The sequence below is a fragment of the Mesoplodon mirus genome (assembly GCF_964341445.2).
Source record: "Mesoplodon mirus genome assembly, chromosome: 3".
NCBI lineage: Eukaryota > Metazoa > Chordata > Mammalia > Artiodactyla > Ziphiidae > Mesoplodon > Mesoplodon mirus.
Genome location: NC_138978.1, coordinates 113485724 through 113494029, shown reverse-complemented (window position 1 = coordinate 113494029; position 8306 = coordinate 113485724).

Below are 8306 nucleotides of genomic sequence, written 5' to 3'. Positions count from 1 at the left end.
AACAATTCTAGGTTATTTCCTTTCAGCAATTTGAAGATATTAATCTACTATTTTTAACCTTCCATTTGCTGTTGAGAAATTTGTTCATAGTATAAATTTTATTCCATGAAGGTTATCTGTTTGGTTGGTTGTTTTTGTTTTGTTTTGGTTTTTTCTCTATGTCTATTTTAAGATCTTCTCTTAGTCTTTGGTGCCCTGAAGTTTTATTATGATACGTTTACATGGGGATTTCTTTTTATTTATTCATTCCCTGTTTGGGAATCATTGCTTCATGAAACTTAAGTATTAATATATTTCATAAATTTTAGAATATTTCAGCCATTGAACTTTCAGCAAATTGATTATTACATCTCATACCCATTATCCCTATTCTCTTATTTCACATTTTCCATCTTTGTCCCTCTTTACTACATTCTTAGACCTATGTTCCATTCCACCAATTCTCTTTTTATTGTGTCTAATCTGATTAACCCATTGTAGTTTCCTATTGTGGCCGTAACAAATTGCCACAAATTTAAACAATGTTTAAAACAATAGAAATGTATGACCTTACAGTTCTATAGTTCAGAATTTCTAAATGGGTCTCCAGGCTGAAGTCAAAGGTTGTATTCCTTTCTGGAGGCTCTAGAGAAGAATCTGCTTCTTCACCCTTTCCAGCTTCTAGAAATTGTTCACATTTGTTGGCTGATGGTTTTCTTCCTCCAGTTTGAAAATCACATCCATCACTCTGACACTGACTGTTTTGCCTCCCTCTTCCACTTTTAAGTACTCAAGTGATTATATTGGGCCCACTTAGATAATCTAGTATTAGTCTCTTTACATTAAGGAAATCTGATTAGCAAATTTAATTCCATCTGCAACCTTAATTCCTGTTTTCATGTAACATAACATATTCATAGGATCCAGGGATTAGGACACGGACATCTTTGGGGGACCATTATTCTGCCTACCCATCCACTGAGTTAATTTCAATGATTTTATATCTCATTTCTACAAGTTTATTTGGCTATTTTTCTAGTCTGCCTGGTCACTTACTATACTCTCATTTTTGTTCATATTTTCAGTTCAATCTTATTTCTACAAATGTTGTAAATGTACTTTTAATATTTTACATCTGATAATTCCAATATGAGGCCTATTGGGTCTAATTCTGCTATTTGGTACTCCTGATCTTTTAAGGTGAGAAGAGTGATTGGGGGAATGTACAAGGTGCCTTGGGAAAAGCTATTTGGAATATTCTTGTAGGTTAGGGGACAGTTCCCAGAAGCAATGATAACTAAAGTAAGTCCTTTTGCATGAATTAATACTCTTAAGAAGGGGTTAGGTGTGTCAGGAGAAAACAGTATAAACAAAGACAGAATCCTGAAACAAATGGTGAATGCAGTGAACTAGGAGTGTTTGGTGTTATTGGAACAAATGAAAAATGTAGCTGAAAGAAAGTAAGGCTAGAGAGGTTGGCTGACTCACTCTAGGTCAGAGTGAATCGAGGTGATGCTGTAAACCCTATCAGTGATGAGAGTTACTGAAAATTTTATGTAGGGAATGATACAGTCAGATTTGGTGTCTTGAGTATGTAACTCTACATATTTTATTTTGTTTTGTTTGCTTCTTTTGTTTTGCTTTATGCAATATGATAAGCTTAGTCTTTTAACTGGCATTGTAGTACATTTACACTTACTAATTAGTTACATACTGATTTGCTTCTACTGTGTTATATTTTATATCAATCTCTGTCAGTTTTCTTCCTCCTTACCTGATTTCTTCGTTTGTTTGGGATTGGTAAATTGGTATTTATATGTTCCCTCTAAAAAAGGGAGACCACTGCTTGGTTTTATCCCTGCCATACCCTCTACTTCTCAACTGCAACAGCATATGCAAGGAGACAACGTGGTACTATTTTTTAAATATTGAAGAAAAGACCTTTGAAACAAATTGCAGATTTAGCCAAAAAGTCATTCAAATGTATATGAATAATAAAAGATCCTCAGATATACTAAGTTCCTCAAGCACGATGAGGGAGTAAGATAAGTTAGCGAGGTAGTATGTTGCCCAGGGAGCATCTGATGGTTTTATTCCTCTTATTTGAATAATTCCTCCAAAAGTATATTTAAAATGGGTCTTTTTGTGACAAACCTTCTGAGACTTTTGGAAATTATACAATAATATGCCTAGGTGTACAGGTTCTTCTAAGGTATGGGTTCTTTTTATCCCTTCTATTTAGTACTCTATGAACACTATCAATCTCCAGTTGTTAATCTCTCATTTTATTATTTTTTTTATTAAATGTAATAAAAAATTTTTTCCTTTTCCATTATGGTTTATTACAGGCTATTGAATATAGTTCCCTGTGCTATACAGTAGGACCTTTTTGGGGCTTCCCTGGTGGTGCAGTGGTTAAGAATCCGCCTGCCAATGCAGGGGACATGGGTTCAATCCCTGGCCTGGGAAGATCCCACATTTGCAGAGCAACTAAGCCCATGAGCCACAACTACTGAGCCTGTGCTCTAGAGACCCTGTGCCACAACTACTGAAGCCCGTGTGCCTAGAGCCTGTGCTCTGCAACAAGAGAAGCCACGAAAATGAGAAGCCCACACACTGCAATGAAGAGCAGCCCCCACTCACAACTAGAGAAAGCCCGCACACAGCAATGAATACCCAACACAGCCAAAAATAAAAACAAATACCAAGTGATATCACATGGTATTTGTCCTTCTCTGACTTACTTCACTTATTATGATAATCTCTATTTGTATCCATCTTGCTCCAATTGGCATTATTTTGTTCTTTTTCATGGCTGAGTAGTATTCCATTGTATATATGGAATATATATATATATATATATATATATATATATATATATATATATATATATATATATATATATACACCACATCTTCTTTATCCATTCATCTGTTGATGGACATTTAGGTTGTTTCCATGTCTTGGTTATTGTGAATAGTGCTCCTATGAACATAGTGGTGCATGTGTCTTTTTAAATGATAGTTTTGTCTGGGTATATGCCCAGGAGTCAGATTGCTGGATCATATGGTAATTCTATTTTTAGTTTTCTGAGGAACCTCCATACTGTTTTCCATAGTGGCTGCACCAATTTTCATTCCCACCAAAAGTGTAGGAGCGTTCCCTTTTCTTCACACCCTCTCCAGCATTTGTTATTTGTAGACTTTTTAATGATGGTCATTCTGATCAGTGTGAGGTGGTACCTCATTTTAGTTTTGATTTGTATTTCTCTGATAATTAGTGATGTTGAGCATCTTTTCATGTGCCTATCGGCCATCTGTATTTCTTCTTCTTTGGAGAAATGTCTTTTTAGGTCTTCTGCCCATTTTTCGATTGGGTTTTTTGTTTCTTTTGTTGTTGAGTTGTATGAACTGTTTGTATATTTTGGAGATTAAGCCCTTGTCAGTTGCATCATTTGCGAATATTTTCTCCCATTCTGTAGTTTGCCTTTTGTTTTGACTATGGTTTCCTTTGCTGTGCAAAGGCTTGTAAGTTTGATTAGGTTCCATTTGCTTATTTATTTATTTTTTTTTGTGGTACGCAGGCCTCTCACTGTTGTGGCCTCTCCTGTTGTGGAGCACAGGCTCCAGACACACAGGCTCAGCAGCCATGGCTCACGGGCCTAGCCGCTCCACGGCATGTGGGATCTTCCCGGACCGGGGCATGAACCCGTGTCCCCTGCACCGGCAGGCGGACTCTCAACCACTGCACCACCAGGGAAGCCCCCATTTGTTTATTTTTGTTTTTATTTCTATTGCCTTGGGAGACTGAGCTAAGAAAACATTGGTACAATTTACGTCAGAGAATGTTTTGCCTATGTTCTCTTCTAGGAGTTTTATGATGTCATCTCATATTTATGTCTTTAAGTCATTTTGAGTTTATTTTTGTGTATGGTGAGAGGGAGTGTTCTAACTTCATTGATTTACATGTGGCTGTCCAACTTTCCTAACACTACTTGCTGAAGAGACTTTTTGCCATTGTATATTCTTGCCTCCTTTGTCAAAGATTAATTGTCCATAGGTGTGTGGGTTTATTTCTGGGCTCTCTATTCTGTTCCATTGATCCATATGTCAGTTTCTGTGCCCAAACCATACTGTTTTGATTACTGTCAGTTTGTAGTATTGTTTGAAGTCTCGGAGGGTTATGCCTCCTGCTTTGTTCTTTTTCTTCAGGATTGTTTTGACAATTCAGGGTCTTTTATGGTGAGGAACTCCAACATTTAATGGCTGGGTGTTTGGGGCTGAATTGTGTCTTCCAAAATTCATGTGTTGAAGCCTTAATCCCCAGTACCTCTGAATGTGACTGTATTTGTAGATAGTGCCTTTAGAGAGGCATTAAGTTAAAGTCAGGCCATTAGGATGGGGCCTAATTCAATCTGACTGGTGTCCTTGTAAGAGGAAATTTGGAAATACAGATACCAGGGTATGCACGCACAGAGGAAACAACTTGTGAGGATACAACAAGAGGGTGGCCATCTGCAAGCCAAGGGGGGGGGGTCTCAGAAAAAGCCAACCCTTCTGACATCTTGATTTTGGACTTCAAGTTTCCTGAACTGTGAGAAAATACATTTCTTGTTGTCAACCAGTCTGTGGTATTTTGTTATGGCAGCCTTAACAAACTAATACACTAGGTAAAAAGAAGACCATGGGAGAAAACTGTGCAAAGATGATAAAAGATAAGTTCCTGGATTACTGTGTCACAGAAGAGTATCTTGTCGCAGAAGCCAAGGCAATAGTGTTTCAAAAAGAGGGAAGCAGTAGACAGTGTTGAACTCTACTCAGAGGTCAAGATGAGAACTGAAAAATGTTCTTTGGATTTAGCGACTTGGAGGTCATTGGTATTCTTAACACAGACTCTCTTGGTGGAGTGAAAGTGTAGAAAGTCAGAATGGTGTGGGTTAGAGTCAGTGGGAGGTGAAGAAACAAAAGCAGTGTAGATGGGACAACTCTTTGGAGGTTGGGCTGTGATGGGGGGAGGGAATGAGGATTTAGGGAGTTCTTTAAAAAAATTTTTTTTTATTATGTAAAAAATTTTTTGGCTGCGTCAGGTCTAAGTTGTGGCACATGGGATCTTTTGTTGCAGTGTGCAGGCTTCTCTCTAGCTGTGCCGTGCGGGCTCCAGAGAGCGTGGGATCAGTTGTTGCGGCCCGTGAGCTTAGTCGACCTGTGGCATGTGGGGTCTTAGTTCCCCGACCAGGGATTGAACCAGCGTTCCCTGCACTGCAAAACGGATTCTTAACCACTGGACCACCAGGGAGGTCCCTAGGGAGTTCTTTTTAATGAGAGTGACTTGACCTTGTTTATACGTCAATGGAAAGATTCTAATTTAAAGAACAAACTGAATATATAAGAGAAAGTGGTAGAATAACATTCTTGAGAAGGCTGGAGGGGACAGAGTTCACAGCAGACATGGGGCAAGGGGGCAGTTGACCTTTTTGTTAACATAAGGGAAGAAAAGGATAGAAGGATTGTTGTTCATTTTCTGGCTGGTGAAGGTCCTAGGTTTTTAAGCAATCTTTGCTTCCTAAAATGAAATCTCAGTTCAACTTTGCCTTATAACTAGTGTCATTTCCTCTCATGTTCTGGCATTTAGTTGGTTGGTTGTCTTATTTTCAGTGTGGTTGTGAGTCTTCACCTTAATGCCACTGGTATTTGAGAAGTTGGGAGAAGCTTCAAAGGCCAGTTGCTAGTCAGACAGCATAAAAATGACAAGTTTATATATTCTCAAGTTTTACATTTAAGTACTTAAGCCATCTGGCGTTTATGATATATTCAGGGAGTCTAATACTTTTCCCAACTTGCTAGCCAGTTATCCACATACCATTTTAAATTCAATATTTGAGTACCTATTAATTGGTTTGTGTGATAGGGAAAATAAATGAGAAATCACCTTTCTCAAAGGCCTTAGTACTTAGGCAGTAATTAAGTAAATATACCAATGAGTATAATATGTCAACAAATTAAGTGCCATAAACCCAATTATCGTTTGTAGTTCAACCACAGAGAGGTTAGATTTTTCTGGATTCCTAAAGAATCAGATTTGATAGGGGACAATAGTGGGTTGGAGATACGGGAGGGGATTTAGAGGGTGCAGGGTGTCCAGGGAGGGACCAGAATGAGCAAAGGCTCAAGCAAGAAACTGTAGGATGTCTTTGGGAAATAAGGTTAAATTATGGTGGAAGACAAGTAATGCTCGAGTGAGTTTATTCTTCACTTAGTATACAGCAAAAGAAAACACATTGGCCTAGAGATGGTTCAGGGCTCTAAAATGGGTGATTCAAGCTATACTTGAAGAGGATTAATTAACTTAGAATGTAGTTTAGATTGATGGGACAAAAAATTAAACAGGCATGTTACAAAGTGAAGGAAAGTTTATTAAAAATCAAGAAAATATGTAAGATTGTACATAAAGAAAATTTCAAGTTTAAGTTAAGTTCCTCACTATCTCAATAAGCAGGGCTTTTAAAAATTGATGTTTAGGGCCTCCCTGGTGGCGCAGTGGTTGAGAGTCCGCCTGCCGATGCAGGGGATACGGGTTCGTGCCCCGGTCTGGGAGGATCCCATATGCCGCGGAGCGGCTGGGCCCGTGAGCCATGGCCGCTGAGCCTGTGCATCCGGAGCCTGTGCTCCGCAACGGGAGAGGCCACAACAGTGAGAGGCCCGCATATCGCAAAAAAAAAAAAAAAAAAAAATTGATGTTTATGGTACAAACTTCTCCATAAAAGCTCATCAATGAACAAAATCTTATACTGTCCTCTTGGCCCTATCATGGCCTCCTCAGAGGGGGGGCCAGATGGCATCAAAGATGCTGTGGAAGAAATGGGACAGAACCCTTGGGATAAACAAAGTAGGTAGCTTCTCTCATTCTTCCTTCTCAGACAGTGACACACTTTGATGGGAAGAGTGAAGGGGTTATGAGACAGGAAAGACATATGGAGATAAAGCAGAGCAGCATTTTTGACTGATGAGCTAGGAGAGGTCAGAAAGGACAGCAGGGGGCTGCCACTAACAGGTGACCTCATGCTTAAGGGAGAAAGTGCCACATGAGTTTTCTGATCTCTTTCCGTGTTGTTTTGCCCAGTTTACCAGGGGGCAGACAGTCATGGCCCAGGGCCTTCGTCCAGAGAAAAGGCCCATAGGGTTGGAGCAAGTGGGACAGTATAGGGTGAAAAGAAGCCCCTTTCTTTTCAAAAAAAATACCTGTGCCCCTGAAAATGTCAGTTATGCTCCCTTTGGGAGTGAGTTCCCCGCTGATGCCCCTCTCAGATGTTCAGAAACATCTACAGCTAGTCCTATGAACTCTGATATCCAAAGGAAGTACAGCTTTTCAGGAGGGTATACAGCTTTTGGACAATCAAGTTTTCGTTGCATCTGCTTATACCGCACCTGTTTGGACTCTGGCTGCTTTTGAAGGGCCGGCAGCTTACTTATGCATTAGCTTAGATTTCTCTACATTCTCCCTTTTTGGAGTTCCAATTCTGCTTCTAAGACTTAAGATGCCAGTCAAGAGGTTAAAGTTATTAATAATCACCCATGTGTCAAGCACTGGTGGTTAAGAGTAATAGATAGGAGGCAATAAAAATGAAAGTAAGAAATTTTAGGAAAAACAAATTAAGGAATCGTGAATTTAGGGTCTAATAGGTCTTCAAAACAGATGCTAAATTGTTGAAGGGTGAAGGAGCCGAGAGGGAGTCAAATAGAACAGTACAACCCAGGTGCCAACAGCACTACTCTCCTTAGAAGGCCATGGTCCCAGCTCTGAGACTTAACAGCTTCAAAGCAGCAGAAATCAGGCTGGCTGAGGACAGTCAGCCAAGACTGAGACTTCATGTACAAAGTGTGAAAAGCCATAGCTTACATGGGTGTCTCCTCCTAAGACTCCTTCTCCTGTGGTTCTCTGCCCCCTGCCCTCCCCAGTCTGACATTCCCTGTCAGCTTTGTGCCATTTCCACAATTCCCTTATTTCTTGAAGCTGAACTGATTCGGTGGGAGGGGGAGTGATCTTCTGGATTCTCTGAAGTCACATTTGACAGGCCTCTGGGCCAACGTGTGTTCTTCTAGCTCTGAATGCTGAGCAGGATGAAGAGAGGGCAGGAGGGGCTCCACATGTTTGGATCAGGAATCTCATTTCTCAGCCTTTCCCCTCAGAGACCTATCTTTCCAAAGCACGAATTGGCCGAAGGTGCTTCCTTCCCCTAGAGCCACCCTGTTCTCCTATTACCTTTCCTTTCTCCTTAATCCATTCACCTTTCTCACTATAAAGAAATCAGTCTGATGGAGGGGATGAAA